Below are 13,396 nucleotides of genomic sequence, written 5' to 3'. Positions count from 1 at the left end.
CCATTCCGACATCTCGCCATTCCGACATGGGTCTCCAATTGTCGGAATGGCGACACTTAATTTTTTATCAAACGTCCCACCATTCCGACACTTTTTTCCTCCTATGGTCGGAATGGCGGTATGTTTTTTGTTTTTTTTAACATACCGCCATTCCGACAGTTCCTTTTAATAGCCTATTTTTTACCCAAAACATTTTGCACTAATGATATGCCGGCGCAAATACGCCCTAAAGTTTGGCGCACAAGCTTTGCACATGCAGAGGCCACAGCCTCGCAAACAAACTTTAATAATCTATTATCAAAATCCCCTGAATTTCAAATATAAAAATACAGATATTAATATAACTCTGGCGAGACTGAAACTGATTAAGCAGAAATACAGTGTCAGTGAGCTGTCACAGCAGCCAGCTGGAGCGGAGCTCTCCACAGAGCCCATGCGTCTTTTGCACGCTGTCATCATATGCAAAAGTAATAATTGCAATTACAGATATCACGGCTACTGCACAGGACACAGTTGCGAGCACTCTGCCTTGCCTTGCCAATACAAGAAGATAGAAATGACAGCATAGAACGTATAAAACACAACAAAATGCAGTAAAAACGTTTATTCATGTTATTCACGTGATTTATGAGTACTCACTCCAATTTTGGGAAGCGCGGATGGGTTTTGCGCATTTGGCACAAACACACAGCCGCAACGGTTGTAGCTTTATACAGCCTGTTGATATCTTAAGGACCTAACTGGTCACACCTGGGACTAAATGTCATGTAGAGATTGTTTTTACATGACATTACAGCTGAACATATAGCTTTCATCCACAAACCAACGTGGGAGAGCCCGAAGACGCATGTGCCAGACGCACATAGGCATGCGTAAAACCAATTTTGACCACTTCATACTGTTTATTTGCTTTCTTTTAGTTAACTTTCGTTTCTTTTGGATTCTTGTGCGTGTTATGGAGCCGTTTTGGTCCATGTTTGTAAGCCTTTTTTTCCTGGATTAAATTTTCGGAAGTTGAAACAAGTGGCATTGGAGTGTGTGATTGAAAACCACCGCGGACTGCTTCTCCTCCTCCAGTTGCCGAGACTTTGTGTTTTTAATAACGCTTGTCTATAAACATGTTAAACATATAAATTGCATGAACAGAAAGAAGGGACTCACCTGTTGAGTAACACACATTTCCTTATACGGAAAGCCTTGTCGGAATGGTGGGACATTTGAACGTCAGAATAGCGGGATGTCGCAATGGTGGGATGTCGGAATGGTGGGACGTTTGCATGTCGGAATGGTGGTATGTCGGAATGGTGGTATGTCGGAATGGTGGGATGTCGGAATAGCGGGATGTCGGAATGGCGGGATTTCGGAATGGGTGTTGCCACCCCCTTCATCATATACACAGTTATTTATACATCACCTTCCACCATGAAGCGTTGTCCCTTTTTGTTTCTCTCTTTGTTCTTAAAATGCTGTTATGCATGTCTAAACCAATCCATTAAATTAGATCATTTTGGCAGTAAAGCGATCTACAATGTGCTTGGTCGCAAAGCTGCTCATCTGTGGTAAACAGCTCTTCAGAAAGGCATTCTTCAATTGATTTCACTAATTCTATGTAATAATTTTGTGATTTCCTACAAAACTACACTTCTTCTCCCATCTGTCTGAGTATTTAATATTGTCTGGGTCCCGTTAAAACATGTATTTTTCCCATCTAATTCCTTGTTTGCTTTAAAACAAGTATTCCCCATTTTCTATCCCTTCAGTAGCCAACCAGTTTGTATGGAGTACACTGGAGCAACTTGACTGATCAGTAAAACACTGCTTTTGTTGTCACCGCAAGGCTTCCCCCGTCGGTTGTTTCACTGAGACACTACTGAGTAACTATAACTCAACACAGTTTATACACATAACATTCATATACATACTAACAAACAAACAAACAATTATTTATCGCAATTTTCTCATCTCTGTTTGAACGTACACCCAGGTAAATATTCCTGTAGTCTTCTCATACCGACTATGGACCCATTCATTGTTTAACTTCACTGTTTTGCAAATCCTAATTGAATATTACACATTGACATTGAACTTTACTTGATAAGCAGGTCTTCATTGCATTCAGCAGCCTATATGTGAGCATCTATGTGTAAGCTGTTCTTCTTTGCATTTATCAGCAGCAAGCAATTCTTCATTGCACATGCATATGAAAATAGTAAAACAATTCCAATGCGTTAGCGAAACCTTCTATATCAGGAGTGTCCATCGTGATGCTGGGAATAGAACCTCTTTCCCAGAATAGTTCAACCTTCATTACTCAACTGATCATAACTCCGCAATGAGCACATTTCAAAGTATCATTCCTCTACATATATTCAAAAATCTATGTGTAAATGTTTAATATTTCTTATATTTGTTGATGTCATTCTGTGTGCATGTGGCCTAAACCCAATCTCTGAGTGGCAATTTTAATTTAAACAAGTTGAACTCTGCCTCTGATCATTTAAAAAAGGTGTGTACCAATATCAACCTTTCTCAGGTAATTACTGATCCTACAAAACCAAAGAGATCCTTCAAGGTTGTCCCTGATTGTCTCAATCTTAACAAATCAAAGGTAGAAAATCCGCAGTATCTGAACTTGGTGTTAGTTATCACTGCTCAATAGCCTGTATCAGAATTGCAAAAATGAAAACATTAGGTCCACGCTTGGTATCCAGATCCTGAAACATCTCCATGAGCAGGCTTTTTTTTAACTGATCTGTTGAATAGTTATATGACACTGTTAAAATCCCAGATGAAGATCTAGCACTTGACCATTTTTGTAAATCTTCTAATTCCATAGTTGATAAACACGCCCCTTTTAAAAAGTATAGAACTTAGAACAGGTCTATCCCTGGCTTTCGGCAGAACTGTCTTCTTTACTTTTTTTTCCCCTTGTCCTGTTCAGCATTATGTCAGAAGAATTGTAGTCTGAATACCTATGATGCCAAACAGATTTGTTTTGCCAAGGGAAGTTTTATAAATGTAAAGCTCCCCTTGATGCCCATTTATTTATTTCTTTTTACAATATATGACATGAACTGAACTGAACCGGACCGGGGGACAAGGAAAGAAGAAGAGGAAAGAAGAGGAAACAGAAAAAAAATAGAAACAAAAACCAGACAACCAGCTGCTACACCTGTAAAAAACAAAACAGACAACAATCCATGGCCTATGAGGGGAATCCAGCCTTAGCGCCAAGAGGAGCACCTGAAAGCAGACAAGCAGAGAAAAAACAAACACACAAACAAACAAAAACAAGCACAAGAAGCGGCAATCGCATACAACACAGCTGTGGATATAGATGACCTGAGATGACATGATAATACATCAACTGCTTAGTGACCATGCTACTGGACTAATGAATGTGTGTGTGTGTGTGAGAACATGCAACACCCATGGCACAGGACCTACATGATAACCGTGCTTAGTTATGAGTGTATAAGCGTACAGGGCCACAATCCACAGCCCCCCAAACAATCAGAAGCAGGCAGAGAGGGCCACAAGACCCAGGCCACCAGCAGCCCCCACAGAGCACAGAACCCAGGTAGCCCACCGCAGGGGCAACCACGCATCCACCCAGAAGACTGCAGAGGAAGCCCCCGGAAAGAGCCCCCATAAGCATAGGGCAGAGGCACTCCGGGAACCAGGGGCAACAGCCCACCGACCCCGCCAGGCCCCAGCCGCCCAGACATGGGCCGTGCACTGGACCTGGGCCCCAGGAGCCCGAGCGCCCCCAAACCCCCCGGCAGAGGCCCCACCCAATACCCAGGAGGGCCAAGCGCCCCAGACAGCCACAAAGTGGGTCAGCGCCTGCCCCAGCGCCCCTGGCCAAGTGCCCTGGGAGTCAAGACGTGCCCACAGGTGGGTGAAGTCGCGAGCAGTGGGGAGAGGCAACGCTGATGCCCCATCGGGAGAAACACAGGCAGGCCAGGCGACAGCAAGTCCCAGATCCAGGCCCAATCATTACCACACACACTTTCACGTCCCATACATCCACACATCCACACATCCTACCTCCCTCGACTCTGCTGGGGTGTAGTGCAGCGGGCACACCAGGAGGCCAGCAACCCCCCAGCCACCACAGACCCCGAACCAGCAGAACAATTAATTAATCCTCCTGGCCCCTCCTGCCCCGAGCAGACACCAGGAAGCAGGGGTGTGCGAAGAAGACCCCTCCCCTCACCCTTCTGGCTCTTCAATATTTTCTAATAGTGAGCAATTAAAATTGAGGGGCAGCCAAACTTGTAGAACTGGGAGCGCGGCACTCTGGGCAGCCTACATACCCAAAGAGCCCCGCCCACCAGATGCCACTCAGTGTAACCACCCCCCAAGACCTAATGTGTGTGTGTGAGTGTGTTTGATAAGTACTAATGTCTAAGGTGTAATTAAAACAGGGGCAGGGAACTGCAGAGTGCAACCAAAGGGGACCACCTACGTGGCCCCATCCACTACACCCCACCGAACACACACGCCCCCAAAACCCTTCATGTGTGAGTGTGTGCTGTGTACAGGAGCCAGAAGGGAGAGGGGTATGGGGATATATACCGGGGGAGCTACTCTCCCCCAGAGAGGGCAGCCAGGGACTGGCTGCAATAGGCATCCCCGCTACCTGGGAGCCAGCAATGGGCAGGAGGGCCTGATGTCCACCAGGCTCGGGGCCTGCAGCGACCATATTCCGGGAGCTACTGTACCCCCAGAAGGTACCCATCCCGCCCCACCCCGGAGGACCTCTACAAAAAACAAACAAACAAACCACCCGGTCACACCAGTCGCAGCAGCCCGGGCCTGAGACCCACCATCACCCAGCAACCCACCACCACCACTATGTGATAAAACTAATCAGAGGGGACCAGAGAGAATGAAATTCAGCCAATTGATGTTTTGAGGAGGCAGACATTGTTTCCATGCTAATATAATCTAAAAGAAAATTTCTAAACTGGTTAATACACAGATTGTTCTTCGCTTTCCAGTTCATGAGAATAGTTTTCTTTGCGATACATAACACTGTGACAACCATGTGTGCTGAGTTAATTTCCATGTTGATGTTGTCTAAGTCACCCAGTATGCACAGTGTGGGGCATGCAGGGATGCTACACTTTAGCCATGTTGATAGGTCCTCACAGACTTCAAGCCAGAACTTCTGGACAGGCGCAGAAAACCACAAAGCGTGTACATAATCATCAGGTGTGTTATCTGTGCAATGTGAGCAGATGTTTGAGTGTGTTAGACCCATCCTGAACATCCTTTGTCCTGTATAGTGTGTTCTATGAAGGATTTTGTATTGTATGAGCTGTAAATTAGGATTTCGAGTCTTTATGAAGGTGTTCAAACATATTTGTGGTTAGAAGCTATGACCAGAACTGATGGATAAATCTGCCTCCCATTTTGAGGATGGAAGAGACATTGTGTCATCTATCTTAGACAATAATTTATATATTTTTGATAGTAGTTTTGGGGTACAGATGCTTAGAAATTCTGCTACCCTAGTCGGGGGTTGTAAGTCTGGTTGGTGGAGGATATATCCATCCATCCATCCATCATCTGCCGCTTATCCGGGGGTCGGGTCGCGGGGGCAGCAGCTTGAGCAGAGAAACCCAGACGTCTCTGTCCCCGGCCACTTCCTCCAGCTCTTCCGGGGGGACCCCGAGGCGTTCCCAGGCCAGCCGAGAGACATAGTCTCTCCAACGTGTCCTGGGTCTCCCCCGGGGTCTCCTCCCAGTGGGACGTGCCCGGAACACCTCCCCAGGGAGGCGCCCAGGGGGCATCCTAACCAGATGCCCGAGCCACCTCATCTGACTCCTGTCAATGCGGAGGAGCAGCGGTTCTACTCCGAGCCCCTCCCGGATGACTGAGCTTCTCACCCTATCTCTAAGGGAGAGCCCAGACACCCTGCGGAGGAAACCCATTTCGGCCGCTTGTATTCGCGATCTTGTTCTTTCGGTCACTACCCACAACTCGTGACCATAGGTGAGGATGGGAACGTAGATTGACCAGTAAGTAGAGGCACCGGTCATACAGAGACCGAACGGCCCCTATCAAGGGGTCCGGCACTCCATATTCCCGGAGCACCCCCCACAGGACTCCACGAGGGACACGGTCGAACGCTTTCTCCAAGTCCACAAAACACATGTAGACTGGTTGGGCGAACTCCCATGCACCCTCCAGGATCCTGCCGAGGGTATAGAGCTGGTCCACTGTTCCACGGCCAGGACGAAAGCCACACTGCATCTCCTGAATCCGAGGCTCGATTATCCGACGGATCCTCCTCTCCAATACCCCCGAATAGACCTTACCAGGGAGGCTGAGGAGTGTGATACCCCTATAGTTGGAACACACCCTCCGGTCCCCCTTTTTAAAGAGGGGGACCACCACCCCAATCTGCCAGTCCAGAGGCACTGTCCCCGATGTCCACGCGATACTGCAGAGGCGTGTCAGCCAAGACAGCCCTACAACATCCAGAGCCTTGAGAAACTCAGGACGGACCTCATCCACCCCCGGGGCCTTGCCACCAAGGAACTTTTTAACCACCTCGGCAACCTCAGCCCCAGAAATGGGAGGCCCCGTCTCCGAGCTCTCCGACTCTGCCTCTTCCGAGCACGTGTTGGTAGGATTGAGGAGTTCCTCGAAGTACTCCCCCCACCGACTCACAACATCCCTAGTTGAGGTCAGCAAAGCCCCGTCCGCACTGTAAACAGTGTTGACTGTGAGCCGCTTCCCCCCCCTGAGATGCCGGATGGTGGACCAGAATCTTTTCGAGGCCGTCCGGAAATCGTTCTCCATGGTCTCACCGAACTCCTCCCAGGCCCGAGTTTTTGCCTCAGCAACCGCCGAAGCCGTGGCCCGTCTGGCCCGTCGGTACCTATCAGCTTCTTCCAGGGTCCCACTGGCCAAAAAGGCCCGATAGGACTCCTTCTTCAGCTTGACGGCTTCCCTCACCACTGGTGTCCACCAGCAGGTTCGAGGGTTGCCGCCACGACAGGCACCGACCACCTTACGGCCACAACTCCGACCAGCTGCCTCGGCAATGGAGTCACGGAACATGGCCCATTCAATGTCCCCCACCTCAAATATGGTTGAAGCTCTGCCGGAGGTGGGAGTTAAAGCTCCTTCTGACGGGGGATTCTGACAAACGCTCCCAGCAGACCCTCACAATACGTTTGGGCCTGCCAGGTCTGATCGGCATCCTCCCCCACCAGCGGAGCCAACTCACCACCAGGTGGTGATCAGTTGACAGCTCCGCCCCTCTCTTCACCCGAGTGTCCAGGACATACGGCCGCAAGTCCGATGATACAACCACAAAGTCGATCATCGAACTGCGGCCAAGGGTGTCCTGGTGCCAAGTGCACATATGGACACCCTTATGCCTGAACATGGTGTTCGTTATGGACAGTCTATGACTGGCACAGAAGTCCAACAACATAACACCACTCTGATTCAGATCGGGGGGGCCGTTCCTCCCAATCACACCCCTCCAGGTCTCACTGTCATTGCCCACGTGAGCATTGAAGTCCCCCAGCAGAATGAGGGAGTCTCCGGTAGGAGCATTCTCCAGTGCCTCCCCCAGAGACTCCAAAAAGAGTAGGTACTCTGAACTGCTGTTTGGCGCATAGGCACAAACAACAGTCAGGACTCGTCCCCCCACCCAAGGCGGAGGGAGGCTACCCTCTCGTTCACTGGGGTAAACCCCAATGTACTGGCACACAGCCGGGGGGGCAATAAGTATGCCCACACCTGCTCTGCGCCTCTCACCACGGGCAACTCCAGAGTGGAAGAGAGTCCAACCCCTCTCAAGAGTACTGGTTCCAGATCCCAAGCCGTGCGTCGAGGTGAGTCCGACTATATCTAACGGTCTGATGAAGTTTCAACAATAAACAACAAACTTTGTATTATGAGAAAGAACCAGACTCATTCTTTAGGAATCCGAAAATAAGCTCTATTTTACGAGTTATGCACGAATTCGGATTCTCCTATAAAACGAATTCCTTAACTCAAACCAAGTTAAGACTGCTTTGTCCTTCATATTTATTCATGTCTAATCAAGTTTCAATGATAAACAACGTTGTACTTTGTAGAATGAGAAAGAACTTCTTCAGCAATAAGCATCTCTCGACAAATGACGAAATACAGATTTTGCTATAAAATTAATTGCTATCAGCCTGACTTAAAACTGTTTGTCTTCCTTATTTATCCACTTCAAATCAAGTTTCAACAATTAAAAATTTTTTGTAGTTTGAGAAAGAACAACTTAATCTTGAGCAATCAGTATAAAAAGAAGGTAAGCAAAGGTGCGAATGTCAAACCATACATGATCAAAACAGGGAGCGGAGGTGTTTGGCTGAGACAAGGTGTGAATGTCCACCCATAATTAATGAAAAGCGGGCAACAAGTAGGTTCGAATGCCCAACCATACATCATCAAAAGCAAGAGTGGATATGTTCAGCTACAAGAAGGTTTGAACGTCTGACCATAGTTTGTAAAAAGCGGGTAAGAAAAGGTTCGAATGCCCGAACATACACCATCAAAGGAGGGAGCGGAGGTGTTCCGCTGTAAGAAGGTGTGAATGTCCGACCATAGTTGGTAAAAAAACGGGTAAGAAAAGGTTAAAATACCCGACTGTACACAATCAGTAGCGGGTGCGGAGTTGTTCGGCTACTAAAAGGTGTGAAAGTCCAACCATGGTTTGTAAAAAGCGGGTAAGAAAAGGTGCGAATGCCCGAAAATGTATGATCAAAAGAGGGAGCGGAGGTGTTCGGCTGCAAGAAGGTGTGAATGTACACCCATAATTAATGAAAAATGGGTAAGAAAAGGTGCGAATGCCCAACTATACATAATCAAAAGCAGGAGTGGATGTGTTCGGCTCCAAGAAGGGTTGAATGTCTGACCATAGTTTGTAAAAAGCAGGTAAGAAAAGGTTTGACTGCCCGAACATACACCATCAAAAGAGGGAGCGGAGGGGTTCCGCTGTAAGAAGGTGTGAATGTCCGACCATAGTTGGTAAAAAGCGGGTAAGAAAAGGTTAAAATACCCGACTGTACACAATCAATAGCGGGAGCGGAGTTGTTCGGCTACTAAAAGATGTGAAAGTCCGACTATGGTTTGTAAAAAGCGGGTAAGAAAAGGTGCTAATGCCCGACAATGTATGATCAAAAGAGGGAGTGGAGGTTTTCGGCTGTAAGAAGGTCTGAATGTCCAACTATAATTTGTAAAAACCGGGTAAGAAAAGGCTTGAAAGCCCGACTATACACCATCATAAGCGGGAGAGGAGGTGTTCAGCTGTAAGAAGGTGTGAATGTCCACCCATAATTACTGAAAAATGGGTAAGAAAAGGTGCGAATGCCCAAACATACATCATCAAAAGCAGGAGTGGATGTGTTGGGCTACAAGAAGGTTTGAAAGTCCGACCATGGTTTGTAAAAAACGGGTAAGAAAAGGTGCGAATGCCCGACAATGTATATTCAAAAGAGGGAGCGGAGGTTTTTGGCTACAAGAAGGTTTGAATGTCCGACCATAGTTTGTAAAAAGCGGGTAAGAAAAGGTTCAAATGCCTGACAATACACCATCAAAAGCGTGAGCGGAGGTGTTCCGCTGTAAGACGGTGTGAATGTCCGACCATAGTTGGTAAAAAGCGGGTAAGAAAAGGTTAAAATACCCGACTGTACACAATCAATAGCGGGAGCGGAGTTGTTCGGCTACAAGAAGGTGTGAAAGTCCAACCATGGTTTGTAAAAAGCTGCTAAGAAAAGGTTCGAATGCCCGAATATATACCATCAAAAGCGGAAGCGGAGGTGTTCGGCTGCAAGAAGGTGTGAACGTCCGACCAAAGTTTGTAAAAAGCAGTTAAGAAAAGGTTCGAATATCCAACCAAACATAATCAAAAGCGGGAGCAGAGCTGTTCGACTGCAAGTAGGTGTGAATGTCCAGCCATAATTACTCACAAACGGGTAAAAAAAGGTAGTATTGCCAGACCATATATGATCAAAACAGGGAGCTGAGGTGTTTGGCTGTGACAAGGTGTGAATGTCCACCCAAAATTAATGAAAAGCGGGCAAAAAGTAGGTTTGAATGCCCAAGCATACATCATCAAAAGAAGGAGTGGATGTGTTCGGCTACAAGAAGGTTTGAATGTCCGAGCATAGTTTGTAAAAAGCGGGTAAGAAAAGGTTCGAATGCCCAAACAAACACCATCAAAAGAGGGAGCGGAGGTGTTTGGCTGTGACAAGGTGTGAATGTCCACCCAAAATTAATGAAAAGCGGGCAAAAAGTAGGTTTGAATGCCCAAGCATACATCATCAAAAGAAGGAGTGGATGTGTTCGGCTACAAGAAGGTGTGAAAGTCCAACCATGGTTTGTAAAAAGCTGGTAAGAAAAGGTTCGAATGCCCGAATATATACCATCAAAAGCGGAAGCGGAGGTGTTCGGCTGCAAGAAGGTGTGAACGTCCGACCAAAGTTTGTAAAAAGCAGTTAAGAAAAGGTTCGAATATCCAACCAAACAAAATCAAAAGCGGGAGCAGAGCTGTTCGACTGCAAGTAGGTGTGAATGTCCAGCCATAATTACTCACAAACGGGTAAGAAAAGGTAGTATTGCCAGACCATACATGATCAAAACAGGGAGCTGAGGTGGTTCAGCACCAAGGTGTGAATGTCTGACTATAGTTTGTAAAAAGCGGGTACGATAAGGTGCGAATGCCCGAATATATACCATCAAAAGCGGAAGCGGAGGTGTTCGGCTGCAAGAAGGTGTGAACGTCCGACCAAAGTTTGTAAAAAGCAGTTAAGAAAAGGTTCGAATATCCAACCAAACATAATCAAAAGCGGGAGCAGAGCTGTTCGACTGCAAGTAGGTGTGAATGTCCAGCCATAATTACTCACAAACGGGTAAAAAAAGGTAGTATTGCCAGACCATATATGATCAAAACAGGGAGCTGAGGTGTTTGGCTGTGACAAGGTGTGAATGTCCACCCAAAATTAATGAAAAGCGGGCAAAAAGTAGGTTTGAATGCCCAAGCATACATCATCAAAAGAAGGAGTGGATGTGTTCGGCTACAAGAAGGTTTGAATGTCCGAGCATAGTTTGTAAAAAGCGGGTAAGAAAAGGTTCGAATGCCCAAACAAACACCATCAAAAGAGGGAGCGGAGGTGTTTGGCTGTGACAAGGTGTGAATGTCCACCCAAAATTAATGAAAAGCGGGCAAAAAGTAGGTTTGAATGCCCAAGCATACATCATCAAAAGAAGGAGTGGATGTGTTCGGCTACAAGAAGGTGTGCAAGTCCAACCATGGTTTGTAAAAAGCTGGTAAGAAAAGGTTCGAATGCCCGAATATATACCATCAAAAGCGGAAGCGGAGGTGTTCGGCTGCAAGAAGGTGTGAACGTCCGACCAAAGTTTGTAAAAAGCAGTTAAGAAAAGGTTCGAATATCCAACCAAACAAAATCAAAAGCGGGAGCAGAGCTGTTCGACTGCAAGTAGGTGTGAATGTCCTGCCATAATTACTCACAAACGGGTAAGAAAAGGTAGTATTGCCAGACCATACATGATCAAAACAGGGAGCTGAGGTGGTTCAGCACCAAGGTGTGAATGTCTGACTATAGTTTGTAAAAAGCGGGTACGATAAGGTGCGAATGCCTGACAATGTATAATCAAAAGAGGGAGCAGAGGTTTTCGGCTACAAGAAGGTTTGAACGTCTGACCATAGTTTGTAAAAAGCGGGTAAGAAAAGGTTCGAATGCCCGAACATACACCATCAAAGGAGGGAGCGGAGGTGTTCCGCTGTAAGAAGGTGTGAATGTCCGACCATAGTTGGTAAAAAACGGGTAAGAAAAGGTTAAAATACCCGACTGTACACAATCAGTAGCGGGTGCGGAGTTGTTCGGCTACTAAAAGGTGTGAAAGTCCGACCATGATTTGTAAAAAGCGGGTAAGAAAAGGTGCGAATGCCCGAAAATGTATGATCAAAAGAGGGAGCGGAGGTGTTTGGCTGCAAGAAGGTGTGAATGTACACCCATAATTACTGAAAAATGGGTAAGAAAAGGTGCGAATGCCCAAATATACATAATCAAAAGCAGGAGTGGATGTGTTCGGCTCCAAGAAGGGTTGAATGTCTGACCATAGTTTGTAAAAAGCAGGTAAGAAAAGGTTTGACTGCCCGAACATACACCATCAAAAGAGGGAGCGGAGGTGTTCCGCTGTAAGAAGGTGTGAATGTCCGACCATAGTTGGTAAAAAGCGGGTAAGAAAAGGTTAAAATACCCGACTGTACACAATCAATAGCGGGAGCGGAGTTGTTCGGCTACTAAAAGATGTTAAAGTCCGACTATGGTTTGTAAAAAGCGGGTAAGAAAAGGTGCTAATGCCCGACAATGTATGATCAAAAGAGGGAGCAGAGGTGTTCGGCTGCAAGAAGGTCTGAATGTCCAACCATAATTTGTATAAACCGGGAAGGAAAGTTTCGAAAGCCCGACTATACACCATCAAAAGCGGGAGCAGAGTGGTTCAGCTGCAAGAAGGTCTGAATGTCCATCAATAATTGCTTTAAAACATGAAAGAAAATTTTCGAATATCATCCGCACATGATCATAAGAAGGAGAGGAGGTGTTCAGCTGCAAGAAGGTGTGAATGTCCACCCATAATTCCTGAAAAATGGGTAAAAAAAGGTGCGAATGCCCAACCATACATTATCAAAAGCAGGTGTGAATGTCAGATCATAATTTGCAAAAAGCTGATGAGAAAGGGTGAGAATGCCCGACTATACACCATCAAATGCGGGAGCGGAGGTGTTCGGCTCTGAGTAGGTGTGAATGTCCGACCATAATTGCTGAAAAATGTGTTAGAAAAGGAAAGAATGCCGGACCATACATCATCAAAAGCGAGAGAGGTGGTGTTCGGCTGCAAAAAGGTGTAAATGTTCGACTAAAGTTTGTAAAAAGCGGGTAAGACATGGTGCGAATGCCTGACAAGGTATGATCAAAAGCAGGAGCGGAGGTGTTCAGCTGCAAGAAAGTCTAAATGTCCATCAATAATTGCTAGAAAACATGAAAGAAAATTTTCGAAAATCAAACCGCACATGATCATAAGTGGGAGAGGAGGTGTTCAGCTGCAAGAAGGTGTGAATGTCCACCCATTATTCCTGACAAATGGGTAAGAAAAGGTGCGAATGCCAAACCATACATTATCAAAAGCAGGTGTGAATGTCAGATCATAATTTGCAAAAAGCTGATGAGAAAGGGTGAGAATGTCCGACTGCACACCATCAAATGCGGGAGCGGAGTTGTTCGGCTGTGAGTAGGTGTGAATCTCCGACCGTAATTTCTGAAAAATGTGTTAGAAAAGGTAAGAATGCCGGTCCATACATCATCAAAAG

This window comes from Leuresthes tenuis, unplaced genomic scaffold (assembly GCF_036924035.1).
Source record: "Leuresthes tenuis unplaced genomic scaffold, fLeuTen1.0.hap1 SCAF_70, whole genome shotgun sequence".
NCBI classification, from domain to species: Eukaryota; Metazoa; Chordata; class Actinopteri; order Atheriniformes; family Atherinopsidae; genus Leuresthes; species Leuresthes tenuis.
The sequence above is the reverse complement of the archived record's forward strand: the minus strand, read 5'-3'. Positions refer to the sequence as shown.